This window comes from Canis lupus, chromosome 8 (genome assembly GCF_011100685.1).
Source record: "Canis lupus familiaris isolate Mischka breed German Shepherd chromosome 8, alternate assembly UU_Cfam_GSD_1.0, whole genome shotgun sequence".
Lineage (NCBI taxonomy): Eukaryota > Metazoa > Chordata > Mammalia > Carnivora > Canidae > Canis > Canis lupus.
In genome coordinates, this window is record NC_049229.1 from 22,899,228 (window position 1) to 22,913,711 (window position 14,484).

General features: G+C 37.5%; 1 long non-coding RNA gene across 2 annotated transcripts in view; it reads left to right on the plus strand.

The window, feature by feature from the left end:
• The window catches only part of LOC111097209, a 111,902-nt gene that overhangs the window by 2,682 nt on the left and 94,736 nt on the right, over positions 1-14,484 (plus strand). Inside the window, exons 2-3 of one of the 2 annotated variants that reach the window (XR_005363213.1) lie at positions 2,567-2,612; positions 8,321-8,449. This is a non-coding gene — a long non-coding RNA (uncharacterized LOC111097209). Of the gene's footprint in view, positions 1-2,566; positions 2,613-8,320; positions 8,450-14,484 lie in introns of those variants that run through there. The other variant, XR_005363214.1, reaches the window with a different exon arrangement.

Sequence of the window (14,484 nt, forward strand, 5' to 3'; positions counted from 1 at the left end):
TCAGGGATTGCTGTGTAATAGAGACAGTATTATAAACATATAACCATATCTTTATGAATTCTAGTAAGTGCTATAAAGATAGATTAGATCCTGCAAGAAGCTGATGGTAAAATGGAGTTAGGAATACCAGAGATTTATTGGGAGATAAGGCCTGTGAAGGTTAAGGAGAAGAAAGAAGGATTAGGCCTCAAAAATCTTCAGACTTTGACACCGATCTGACATTTGTGAAAGAAAACAGGGAAAGGAAGCAAAATCAGGCAGAGGGACCCTAAGATTGCAATGTAGATTTGACAAAGTATTGGCTAACCTAGCAGAGAGACTTGGGGTAACCCATCAGGGGTGTCCTGGAGTGGCTAGAAACGGACAGATCCTAGAATCCATAATGGTGTAGGCTGCCTGAGAAGAAGATGGCCTTGACTCAAAGGCTTAAAAAAACTTTTTATTTTTTTATTTTTATTTTTTTTTAAGGGGATCATGGCTGGCTTAGTTGGTAGAGCTTGTGACTCTTGATCTCAGGGTTGTGAGTGTAAGCCCCACATTGGGTGTAGAGATTACTCAAAAATAAAATCTTTTAAAAAACCAATTTTTTTAATTAAAATTTTTGGGGATTGAGATATAATTGTTTAAAACAGTATATTAGGGTCAGATGTACAACCTAATGATTTGATATATGTATACCAAATGTATTTTTTGTATATTACAAAATCAACGCAATTATATCTAGTGAACATCTATCAGCACACAGTTACATGAGAACTTTTAAGATCTACTCTATTAGCAACTTTCAAACATACAGTACTAACTATAGTCACCATGCTGTACATTATATGCTCAGGACTTGTTTATTTTGTAACTGGAAGTTTGTACCTTTTGACCACCTTCACCCATTTTACCCATACCCACCCCTGCCCCTGGCAACTGCCAGTCTGCTCTCTGTTCTGAGTTTTCTTTTGTTTTGTTTTTAGATTTCACATAAAAGTAAAATCATATAGTTTTTGTACTTCTCTGTTTATTTCACTAAGCCTAATGCCTTCAAGGTCCATCCGTGTTGTTGCAAATTCAAGATTTTCTTCTCTTTTTATGGCTAATTAATATTATATTGTATAGAGCAGTCTGGGTGGCTCAGCGATTTAGTGCTGCTTTCAGCCCAGGGTGTGATCCTGGAGACCCGGGATCAAGTCCCACGTCAGGCTGCCTGCATGGAGACTACTTCTCCCTCTGCCTGTGTCTGTGCTTCTCTCTCTCTCTCTGTGTCTCTCATGAATAAATAAATAAAATCTTTAAAAATATATATCGTATATATAAACCACATCTTCTTTACCCATTGATCCTCAATGGACACTTAGGTTGTTTCCATATCTTGGCTATTGTTAATTATGCTGCAGTGGACATAGAGGCACATATATCTTTTTGAGATAGTGATATCATTTCCTTCAGATATATACACAGCAGTAGAATTGCTGGATCATATGGTAGTTCTAGTTTAATTTTTGGAGCTATCTCCAAAAATAGGAAGAGTATATTTTCAGTGGCTTTTGATTTTTTTTTGCAACCCACAATAAGAAATATGTTTTATATTATACCTAATAAATGCATAAACGCATATAACTAAAGCAAGAGTTTTTCAAACATTACTTATCCTTATTGTGTGCAATCATGCTAATAATTCGGGGAGAGTTAGAAAACAGATACACGTAATTTCCATATTTCCTGGTTTTTAGTGCTTGTGTATAACTGTAGGACATTGTGAATATTTTCATGTTCCTACATGGTTAACACATTTTTTTCTTTTTAAAGAAAAAACTTAAAACATAACTTAAAATTAATCATTTTAAAGTATAAATCCAGTGGCTCTTTAATATTGAGGACTCTGGGTTGCAAAGCGGTTTGCGGCAGCGCAGTGAGACTGAGCCCTGCCTTAGGTCGCACGCAGTGGTGCTCTAACCAGCGCAGGTTTGGGGGGCGCCCTTCAACTCAAGGCCCAGGCAAGACGCATTCGCTGGCTGGAAGCATTGTTTCAGTTTTGTCCCCTCTTTTATGTTACTATTATAAGTTATGTTTTTGTACATTGTATACCCATTATTGTAGATTTATAATTTTTTATGAATTTCTTTTAAATTATATAGAAAAAAACCAAGCTAAAACCCCAAAACACAATAACACTGGATTTTATATGTATCTGTATAGCTGCATTTATCTGAGTTCTTGATTTCTTCTTGTTTTGCATTGTTGTCTAGTGTCCCCTCATTTCAGCTCCAAAGGCTCTCCCTTTAGCGTATCATATAGAGCAGATCTTCTAGTGACAAGCTCCTCCACCTTTTGTTTATCTGGGATTGTCTACTTTCTCCATTATTAGAGTATAGTTTTGGCAGATATAGAATTCTTGTTAGTCTTTTTCTTTCAGCACTTTTTAGTATGTCATCTTACTGCTATTTGGCCTTCATTGTTCCTCACAAGAAATTAGATGTAAATGTCATTAATTTACATTGTTATTGGTTTCTTGTATGTGACAATTCTATGCTCTCACAGCTTTCATGATTATCTTTTTGTTTTTGTCTTTTGACAGTTTGATTATCATGTGTCTTGATGTGACATCTTTGTGTTTATCCTTGGTAAGTTTTTGAACTTTTTGTATATGCATATACCTATCTTTTATTAAATTTGATAAGTTTCTGATTATTTATTGAAATATTCTTTCTTTGCCTTTCTTTCTTGGCCCCCAGTAATGAATATGTTAGTATATTTACTTGATGGTTCCTATAGCTATCTTAGGCTTATTTTTCTTCATTCTTTATGCTCTTCAAACTGAATTAAAAAAAAAGATTGTATTTATTTATTCGTGAGAGGCACAGAAAGAGAGGCAGAGGGAAAAGCAGGCTCAATCCTAGGACCCCAAGATCATGGCCTGAGCCAAAGGCAGACGCTCAACCACTGAGCCACCCAGCTATCCCCACACTGAATACTTTCCATTGATCTAACTTTAGGTTTGCTGATTCTCTCTTCTGCCTGCTCAGATCTGCTATTGTGACCCTCTAGTGAATTTTTCATTTTAGTTATTACACTATCCAGATTCACAATTTATTTTCATTCCTTTTCAAAATTTCTATCTCTTTATTGATATTTTCTGGAAGAGTTTAGGAATGGCAATTGAAAATGCCTCTCATAAAGTTTTGCTATTTTAAATTGCCCCTTTTTTGATTTGGCATTTTCTTGGATGCTATAAGCTTTTTACTGTTTTCCAGAGTACTGACTAAGCCGATTCGAACAGTTTTTGTTTGATTGTTTGATGTGAAAAAAGGGACTCTTGGAATTACCTGATTTGCCGTTTTTACTTGATCAGGCTGTCTGAGTAAAGAAAATCGTCTTATAATAAAGATGAAGAATGTCTCCTTTTACCAGATTCATTTACTCCTCACATTTTAAGGGAGTGAAATACAGAGCCATCTGTTTATATTCCACATGATTTGTTTACCTTAGGTAGATAAGATTTTTTCCTTTTCTCAGGAGATGGGGGTGTAGTGATATAAGCAGTTGTTATATAAGCACTCAGATTCATAATTTCAGGTCTCCTCTCCTATTGTGTGAGAACCTCCTTTGTATACATGTAGGCATAACCACCTGGTTCTTATCATAGCACCCCATACAGGGAGAATGGGGCTTGGGACTCCAATGTAGGTATTGCTCTAAGTAATAATAGTAAGTCCTAATCCGAAAACATTGTGTTAGCCATCAGGACAGGAAAAATAAATGTAAGATTAAAATTTTATCTACCACTAAAATGGTTTCACATCCCACAGCAGTATGGGAACCATATTACAGGTTGTTCTATTACATTAATGGATCAAGGTAGCCTTCTGTTAGACAATAATATTTAAGCTGAGGCCTAAAGAATGTTAGGAGTTAGCTACGTGAAAGAAGGGAAAAATTCCTGGCAGAGCTTTCATCTGGGATGATCACATTGAGATGGAAAGAGTGCAGTGGTTTTTTAGAAGACTTAAAGGATGAAACTTAGCAGAAGAATGGTGATGGATGATGTTACAGAGAGAATTAAGAGTATGATCATTTTTAAGAAACACATTAAGAACTCTAAGGAAAAAGGAAAGACATTAAATGGTTTTAAGTAAGAGAATGACAAGGCCAGATTTGTTTTTAAAGAGATTACTTTGGCTGCAGTGTGGAGATGATCATTTTCAGATGCAGGAAATAAAAGCTTAAAAAAATATTGATGGAAATAGAAGAGGCATGACTCAATGAAGTCCTTTAGCAAATAACAGAAAAGAGACCAACTTTATTTTTAATTTTTTCCCCATTTTATTTTATTTTTTAAAATTTTTACTTAAATTCAGTTAATTAACATAAAATGTATTATTGGTTTCAGAGGTAGAGGTCAGTGATTCATCAGTCTTATATAATACCAGTGCTCATTACATCATGTGCCTTCCTAATGCTCATCACCCAGTTACCCCATCGCCCCACGCCATTCCCCTCCAGGGACCCTCAGTCTGTTTCCTATGATTAAGAGTCTCCTATGGTTTGTCTGTCTCTGATTTCAAAGATGTTTTATTTTTTATTTTATTGTTTTATTTTTTCCTCTCTCCCCCTATGCTCCTCTATTTTGTTTCTTAAATTCCACATGAGTGAGATCATATGATAGTTGTTTTTCTCTAGTTGACTTATTTCACTTAGCATAATATCCTCTAGTTCCATCTATGTCATTGCAAATGGTAAGATTTCATTGTTTTGGATGGCTGAGTAGTATTCCATTGTGTGTGTGTGTGTGTATATATATATATACACATATTTATATACATATACATATATACACACACGTATATAAATATATATATACACATCCATGACACATCTTCTTTATCCATTCATCTGTTGATGGACATCTGGGCTCTTTCCATAGTTTGGCTACTGTGGACATTGCTGCTATAAACACTGGGGTGCAGGTGCCTCTTTGGATACATTGCATACCTAGTAGTGCAATTGCTGAAAGAGACCAACTTTAAACAGACAGGATGACTTAGGTATACTCTGCCTATAATTGGGGACAAATTAGATATTGTAATCACCTAATTTTCTTCTTTCAACTTATTGAAAGCTTGAATTTCTATTTTAGTTTGATTTTAGCTTTTCATTTAAAAATAACTAGAGATTGTTAGGAAGTTGCAAAGATAGTGTAGAAAGCCCTTGAGTAGCCGTCATCTTTTTTTTTTTTTTAATTTAAATTTTTGGTCGTTAACATGCAGTGCAATTTGATTTCGAGAGTAGAATCCAGTCATTTGTTACTTACATACAGCACCCAGTGCTCATCATAACAAGTGCCCTCCTTAATACCCATCACCATTGTAGACCATCCTCCACCCACCCCCTTCATTTATTTTCCTCCAGCGGTTACATCTTATATAATTATAAGTATACTACAATATCAAAAATAGAAACTTGACCTTGTTACAACATGTATATAGCTCTCTGTCCATTTATCATATCTGTGGTTTTGTGTAACTACCACTACAATCAAAGTAACAAAACTATTTCATTACCAGGAAGATCATCCTCATTCTAATCTGTATAGTCACCCAAACCTGCCCCTATAACTTCCTGTCCAACAAACCTAATGTTAGTGGTTCCCTGACATCATTAGTATGTTTTCTGTTTCAATAATTTTGTCATTTCAAGAGTGTATATAAACAGATTCATCATACAACACGTTACCTTTTAATATTGACTTTTTTCCCCCAACTCAACATAATGCTCTTGGATCTGTCCAAGTTGTATCAATAGTTTGTTCACTTTTATTTATAGATGCACCCACAGTTTGTTTATCCATTCATTTATTAGTGGAGATCTGATTGTTTCCAGTTTTTTTTGTATTACAAATAAAGCTGTTATAGGAGTGCCTGGGTGGCTCCGTCAGTGAAGTGTCAGTGAATCTTAGGTCATGATCTCAGGGTCCTGGGATGGAGCCCTATGTCAGGCTCCCTACTCAGCGAGGAGTCTGCTTCTCCCTCTCCTGTAACCCTCCTCCCTGCTTGTGCTCTTGCTTGCTCTCTCTCTCAAATAAATAATTTTAAAAATTTAAAAAAAAAAGCTTTTATAAGCAATCATTTATACATTTTTGAGGGATTTAGTTTTCATTTTTCTGGGATAAATGCCCAGGAGTATAATTTCTAGGTCATATGGTAAGTGCATGTTTAGCTTTTTAAGAAATTGCAAATTATTTTCCAGAGTGGCCGTACCATTTTATAATCCCACCAGCAGTGTATAAGTGATTGGATTTCTAAACATTCTTACTAGCATTTGAATTTTAGAATGACCACTTTGGCTCTGTATGGGGAATTGATTAGAATGGGATGACGTTGTAGATGGGAAAACCATTTCAGAAGATTTTGTAGCGGTCAAGGTAAGACATGATAAGAGCCAAACACCAAACTTTGGAAGTGAGGATGGACAGATTGAAGAGAGATTAAAGGAGTCTAGTTGATAGAAGTCAATGGCCATTTTAATGTGGGACCTAGGAAATGGAAAATTTTAAAACAAAACTTTCTTGTGTCTGGTTTGGGCAATTTGATGGATAATGGCACCATTCATAGAAGTAGATAATAGCAGAAAAAGTATTGCTCTTGTGCTAAGAAAATATGTTTAGTGTTGGGCTTGTTGATACTGAAGTTCCTGTGTAGCATCCATGTGGGATTGGCCAGGAGACAGCATGCTATATAGGTCTGAAAATAGCATATTCCTTGAGAGAATGGATTTTGGAGTCAGATAAACCTTGATAGTAAATCCGAGTTCTTTCTTTTACTCTTTCTGCATCTGCTGGCAAGTTATTTTACCTCCATTTTCTTGTTTATGAAATGTGATTATTGTAAGGATTAAATAAGGTAATATGTATAAAACAGCATAGGGGCCGGCATATATTAAGCAATCAGGAAATGGTAGTTGCTATTAGTTTTATAGATTTATGATTTGAATAGTGTTCTCTCTAATGTCAAGTGCTGTCCCAAAGACAAATGTGATACAGGTGAAGTGCAGTCTTTGGATTTAGCAACAATGGGACCTTGGAGGACAACAGGGCTTCAAGAGGGCAGAAGCTCAGTTATAGTAGGTTAGAAGAAGAGAAGAAGTTGAGAAGAAAATGCATGGGGATAGTCACAGAGCCTCCTCCCCTCTTCTTCACCCAAAAAACATATAAAGAGGGGCACCTGGATGACTCAGTGTTGGAGCGTCTGCCTTTGGTTCAGGTCATGATCCTGGGGTCCTGGGATGGAGTCCTGCATCAGGCTCCCCAGAGGGAGCCTACTTTTCCCTCTGCCTATGTCTCTGCCTCTCTCCGTGTCTCTCCCGAATAAATAAATGGAATCTTTAAAACAAAACAAAATGTATGAAGAAAAGAAAGTGATAGCAAGAAGTTAGAACATCTAGGGTTAAGGAAATGTTTTCTCCTCAAGGTTGGAAAGACTTGACTTTGATTAAGTGGGATTTTTTTTCTTGTAGTTAATGTTGATGAATTATTAGCCTGATACCAATGGAGGAACATTTCTTTTAGAATAAATAGCTGGGAGAAGAGAGGAGTAATTGATAAGAGATACATGTGGGTTTTTAGGTAAGGAATAGTTTTAAATTTGAAATCTTCTCATGGTTTTATTTTTGTCTGTGATGTAAGAAGAGAGATCATGGGTTAAAAGTGAGTTAGGAGGTATTGAGGTATTTAATCTTCACCATAATTCCTCTGTGAGAAGAGTGAATATATTTTAGAACAACACTAATGGAAAATGTGAGGGCTAATGAGAGAAAGAACGATTGCTGGAGCATATTGAGCATCAGGCTAAAGTTGGAATCAGGATTTGTAGTAGCACCAATCTGCAGTATTGGCAAATCTTGTTTCTAACAAATTTGGTAAGAATAGAGGAAGAAGCTACATAAAGCTACATAGAAGCTATGATGAAGTCAACTTGAAGTCAAGGATTTGAAATGGAACTAGTTTATTAAAGAGTCTCCAGTTAGGAAGTTAACAAGAAATGGTTTGATTTTCCCAATTCCTTTTTCCAATTGCGGTCTGTCAAATATCTCTTTCTCTAAATAGTTGCCACCTTGAAAACATCTTGGCCTAATTCAGCCACCTGAAAATCCTTGCCACTCAAAGAAACCATAATATACCATCTTCTTCCCAATTTGGGCACATATGCCTAAAATCTTACTGTAGTCTTGCTGCCTCCACTTGTACCAAAATGATTCCTAAGAAATAGATTAGGAATGAAGGAATGAGATGCTGACTGATTTGGTTTCTTTTTTACTGACTCATCTAATTCCACAGTGAGTGTCTACAAGGGCCAAGATGGCATGAGACCCAGATCTAATATTTAGCCTGGGGGTACCTGTAACTTTTCAACAATCAACTGGAGTGAACCCTGGAGTCCTGCTTGGTGATACATAAACTGGTCAGTGTCTTCTTTCTTGTTTCTGACTATTATGCCAATTGACCTAACTTGTTGGCCAGCTTTTATAAATTATAGTTTGTCTTTGAAGACTCAGACCTGTCTCATAGCCCCTAAGGTCCAATGTAAACAGATACCTGCATAACTCTTGAGTTCCTTCAATTACTTCATCACACACTATTAGTTCACACACACAATTAGTTCATCACACACTATCTTCCTAGCTCCTAGACCATAGTGGAGCCTATATAATTTGTTTTAGAATATTCCCAAGTTTGTCTTCAGCCATATTTGCCAGTGAGTAGATCTTTGCAAATAAAATCTATAGACACTGTAAGTGATGGCTCAGCTGCACTGAAGGCGGCTCTAAGGTTGTCCTATAGTTTGACTCCACCTTGTGGTTAAATGGGTGGCTGCACTTAGAACCTCTTAATGCTGGTATTGTCTGTTGCCAGTAGGTCTTGTAAGTTGATTAAACGCAATTTTGCTCAGCCACCGCCCCCCCACCAACCGCCCCACCCCGTGGATCTGGATCTGGTTTACACTGACTAGGTTGGTTCAATAAGTTAAAGGGAAACTCTTTCCCTATGCCTCAAGGAAGATTTCACTTTGATTTCCCACAGATATTTCAAATTCAACATCTTCAGAATACAACATTGCATCATTCTGCCTACCCTCACCCCTCTATACCTCCTCCCTGCCCTTACCCCCTTTCCTTCTGTAAATGCCACCCTTAAACTCTCTCCTCCTCTGGTCTTTATCTCAGTGAAAGACAGAGTATCCATTGCTGAAAATTAGAGGCTTAAGAGCAATTCTGATTCTTTTCTCCTCTCCCATTCATTTCTTTATTCTGCCTCTCAATTCAAAATGGCCTTGAATTTTCTTTTTCCTCGTTCTTCTGCTACTGTCAGAGTTATGACTTTTAGTACTTTTGACGCAAACCACTGCAGTTGTTTGTTTCTATCATTTTGCCCATTTTATTGCCTTGCTGATATCAAATTTTCCTTTATTGTTGTCTTCACTTTGATCTGAAACTCATACTTGAAATACTTTAGTATCTCTGCAGAGCTTACAGGGTAAAGCCATCCTTGAGGTGGCTTAAAAAGTACCCTATGAGTTGGCATTGTCTACTTCTGAGCCTCCTCTTCAATCACTCTTCACTTCACCCTTCTAGTATAGTTCTTAGAATACAGTGAGCATTTTGTTTCATGCTTCTGGGCACCCATTCATGCTGTTCCCTTTTGTTTAGGAACAAACATCTGTAGATCTTTCTCTTAGGCTTGTTCAGATTCACTAGAGGCTTCCGGAAAACTTCCACAGGGAATGTATCTGTTTGGGCCTCCAGGAAGCAGTTGGATCACTCCACCTGCAGTGCATAATGGAAGGGTGCCTTGAGGGGAATTAAATGAGAGGAATATTTACAAACAGGACCCTTCAAGGGATGGTGAAATACCCAAAGACGAAAAACAGAGATAAAGGTTTTATCTCCCCCAGGCCTAAAGATGCTAGGAGAAAGAACAGTGTTACTGGAACCTGGAGAGATCTGTAACTGGATATGAGAGGACAACCAATGGTTGCTGTGTTTGAAAACAGAGGAACGCAGCCACTGTCGAAAGTGTGTGGTGGTGTTGGGGGACAGAGTAGAATACATAGCCCAACCCCTCTCTCCTTCCACCTTTTTTTATTCTGCTGGAGCCTCTCTTTGGCTGATTTTAAGTCAAAGCCAAAGGCATAAGAAGCCTTATAGATATCCTCCCAGAGTAAGGCAGAGATTGGTGGAGAGCTAAACAGAGAACAGTCAGCATAGAGTATAAACTTGCCTGCTATTGGTCTGTGAGAGGACCATGGGGGGAGAGCTAGGGAATAATTCACCTTTCAATATGAAGACTTTCAGTTCATCTGTTTTTGGAGGCAAGTAATCCCTTAGCTTTAACGGGTGTCCCCAAGTCTTAGGCTGGGAAGGTAAGAGAAGCTTTTTTTTTTTTTTTTTTAAATGTAGATTCTCAACCATTTTTCCTGTTTTCAGCTCAGTTCAACACTTTGCCTTCAGATATACCTGGAGCATTATTATAATTCCTGAAATTTTCTGAGATTTACAATATAAATCAACTTGATTCTTACTAGCTTCCTTAGTAGGTTAGGTTAGGTCTCTGTTATCTCGTGTCTACTAGGTCAGTTCTCACTGAAACATTTCACTAAAGACATTAGCTTTCTTATTTTGGGTCAGGAAACAAAACTGCCATCTACTCTAGAGGGAGACATCATTTCTATCTTTCAAAACTGTTTTCTATACAAACATTCTGAATAGATATGCTGGAACAAAAGCTGTCAATGCCTCTTTACAACATATGCAGAAACACAAGGGATTGCTAGAAAATTGTCTTTCCACAGTAAGCAGGAAAGAGTCAATTCATGGATTGGCCACTTTTGAAAAGAGGAATACTTTTCTAAATTTCTGGTTGGTAGAGACCTCATATCTCTTCAGAAACCGTGGTAAAGTATGCATTATTTTCTTACTCCTTTTCAGGCCATCTGTTTCATGATCAGAATTTAAGTGCTTTCCCTCATGGAAATTCCATCTGTCTCATAGTACAATTTCTCTCAGACTCCAGCATTGAAATGCTCATCTGTCGTAGTTTTTGGTATTGATGTGATTTTGTGTGTGTGTGAGTGTATGTGTGTTTGTGTGTATAGGTGACTTCTTAAGGTATTTAACTAGAAATTTGGGAAAGGCTATATAGAAAGAATAAGTAAAAGGTTAGGAAAACCTTTCTCTTTCTTTGTGGCCAAATTTCACTTTGGATTAGCTTTCTTATTTTTTTTTTTTTTTTTTTTTTTTTCAACTTCTTATTTTTATTTTTATTTTTTTTTTTTATTTTTTTTTATTTATTTATTTATTTTTATTGGTGTTCAATTTACTAACATACAGAATAACACCCAGTGCCCGTCACCCATTCACTCCCACCCCCCGCCCTCCTCCCCTTCTACCACCCCTAGTTCGTTTCCCAGAGTTAGCAGTCTTTACGTTCTGTCTCCCTTTCTGATATTTCCCACACATTTCTTCTCCCTTCCCTTATTTTCCCTTTCACTATTATTTATATTCCCCAAATGAATGAGAACATATAATGTTTGTCCTTCTCCGACTGACTTACTTCACTCAGCATAATACCCTCCAGTTCCATCCACGTTGAAGCAAATGGTGGGTATTTGTCATTTCTAATAGCTGAGTAATATTCCATTGTATACATAAACCACATCTTCTTGATCCATTCATCTTTCGTTGGACACCGAGGCTCCTTCCACAGTTTGGCTATCGTGGCCATTGCTGCTAGAAACATCGGGGTGCAGGTGTCCCGGCGTTTCATTGCATTTGTATCTTTGGGGTAAATCCCCAACAGTGCAATTGCTGGGTCGTAGGGCAGGTCTATTTTTAACTGTTTGAGGAACCTCCACACAGTTTTCCAGAGTGGCTGCACCAGTTCACAGTCCCACCAACAGTGTAAGAGGGTTCCCTTTTCTCCGCATCCTCTCCAACATTTGTTGTTTCCTGCCTTGTTAATTTTCCCCATTCTCACTGGTGTGAGGTGGTATCTCATTGTAGTTTTGATTTGTATTTCCCTGATGGCAAGTGATGCAGAGCATTTTCTCATATGCATGTTGGCCATGTCTATGTCTTCCTCTGTGAGATTTCTCTTCATGTCTTTTGCCCATTTCATGATTGGATTGTTTGTTTCTTTGGTGTTGAGTTTAATAAGTTCTTTATAGATCTTGGAAACTAGCCCTTTATCTGATATGTCATTTGCAAATATCTTCTCCCATTCTGTAGGTTGTCTTTGAGTTTTGTTGACTGTATCCTTTGCTGTGCAAAAGCTTCTTATCTTGATGAAGTCCCAATAGTTCATTTTTGCTTTTGTTTCTTTTGCCTTCGTGGATGTATCTTGCAAGAAGTTACTATGGCCGAGTTCAAAAAGGGTGTTGCCTGTGTTCTTCTCTAGGATTTTGATGGAATCTTGTCTCACATTTAGATCTTTCATCCATTTTGAGTTTATCTTTGTGTATGGTGAAAGAGAGTGGTCTAGTTTCATTCTTCTGCATGTGGATGTCCAATTTTCCCAGCACCATTTATTGAAGAGACTGTCTTTCTTCCAATGGATAGTCTTTCCTCCTTTATCGAATATTAGTTGCCCATAAAGTTCAGGGTCCACTTCTGGATTCTCTATTCTGTTCCACTGATCTATGTGTCTGTTTTTGTGCCAGTACCACGCTGTCTTGATGACCACAGCTTTGTAGTACAACCTGAAATCTGGCATTGTGATGCCCCCAGATATGGTTTTCTTTTTTAAAATTCCCCTGGCTATTCGGGGTCTTTTCTGATTCCACACAAATCTTAAAATAATTTGTTCTAACTCTCTGAAGAAAGTCCATGGTATTTTGATAGGGATTGCATTAAACGTGTATATTGCCCTGGGTAGCATTGACATTTTCACAATATTAATTCTGCCAATCCATGAGCATGGAATATTTTTCCATCTCTTTGTGTCTTCCTCAATTTCTTTCAGAAGTGTTCTATAGTTTTGAGGGTATAGATCCTTTACATCTTTGGTGAGGTTTATTCCTAGGTATCTTATGTTTTTGGGTGCAATTGTAAATGGGATTGACTCCTTAATTTCTCTTTCTTCAGTCTCATTGTTAGTGTATAGAAATGCCACTGACTTCTGGGCATTGATTTTGTATCCTGCCACGCTACCGAATTGCTGTATGAGTTCTAGCAATCTTGGGGTGGAGACTTTTGGGTTTTCTATGTAGAGTATCATGTCATCGGCGAAGAGGGAGAGTTTGACTTCTTCTTTGCCAATTTGAATGCCTTTAATGTCTTTTTGTTGTCTGATTGCTGAGGCTAGGACTTCCAGTACTATGTTGAACAGCAGTGGTGAGAGTGGACATCCCTGTCTTGTTCCTGATCTTAGGGGAAAGGCTCCTAGTGCTTCCCCATTGAGAATGATATTTGCTGTGGGCTTTTCATAGATGGCTTTTAAGATGTCGAGGAATGTTCCCTCTATCCCTACACTCTGAAGAGTTTTGATCAGGAATGGATGCTGTATTTTGTCAAATGCTTTCTCTGCATCCAATGAGAGGATCATATGGTTCTTGGTTTTTCTCTTGCTGATATGATGAATCACATTGATTGTTTTACGGGTGTTGAACCAGCCTTGTGTCCCAGGGATAAATCCTACTTGGTCATGGTGAATAATTTTCTTCATGTACTGTTGGATCCTATTGGCCAGTATCTTGTTGAGAATTTTTGCATCCATGTTCATCAGGGATATTGGTCTGTAATTCTCCTTTTTGGCGGGGTCTTTGTCTGGCTTTGGAATTAAGGTGATGCTGGCTTCATAGAACGAATTTGGAAGTACTCCATCTCTTTCTATCTTTCCAAACAGCTTTAGGAGAATAGGTATGGTTTCTTCTTTAAACGTTTGATAAAATTCCCCTGGGAAGCCATCTGGCCCTGGACTCTTGTGTCTTGGGAGGTTTTTGATGACTGCTTCAATTTCCTCCCTGGTTATTGGTCTGTTCAGGTTTTCTATTTCTTCCTGTTCCAGTTTTGGTAGTTTGTGGCTTTCCAGGAATGCGTCCATTTCTTCCAGATTGCCTAATTTATTGGCGTATAGCTGTTCATAATATGTTTTTAAAATCGTTTGTATTTCCTTGGTGTTGGTAGTGATCTCTCCTTTCTCATTCATGATTTTATTAATTTGAGTCTTCTCTCTCTTCTTTTTAATAAGGCTGGCTAATGGTTTATCTATCTTGTTAATTCTTTCAAAGAACCAACTCCTGGTTTTGTTGATCTGTTCCACAGTTCTTCTGGTCTCGATTTCGTTGAGTTCTGCTCGAATCTTTATTAACTCCCTTCTTCTCTTGGGTGTAGGATCTATTTGCTGTTTTTTCTCTAGCTCCTTTATGTGTAAGGTGAGCTTTTGTATTTGAGTTCTTTCCAGTTTTTGAATGGATGCTTGTATTGCGATGTATTTCCCCCTTAGGA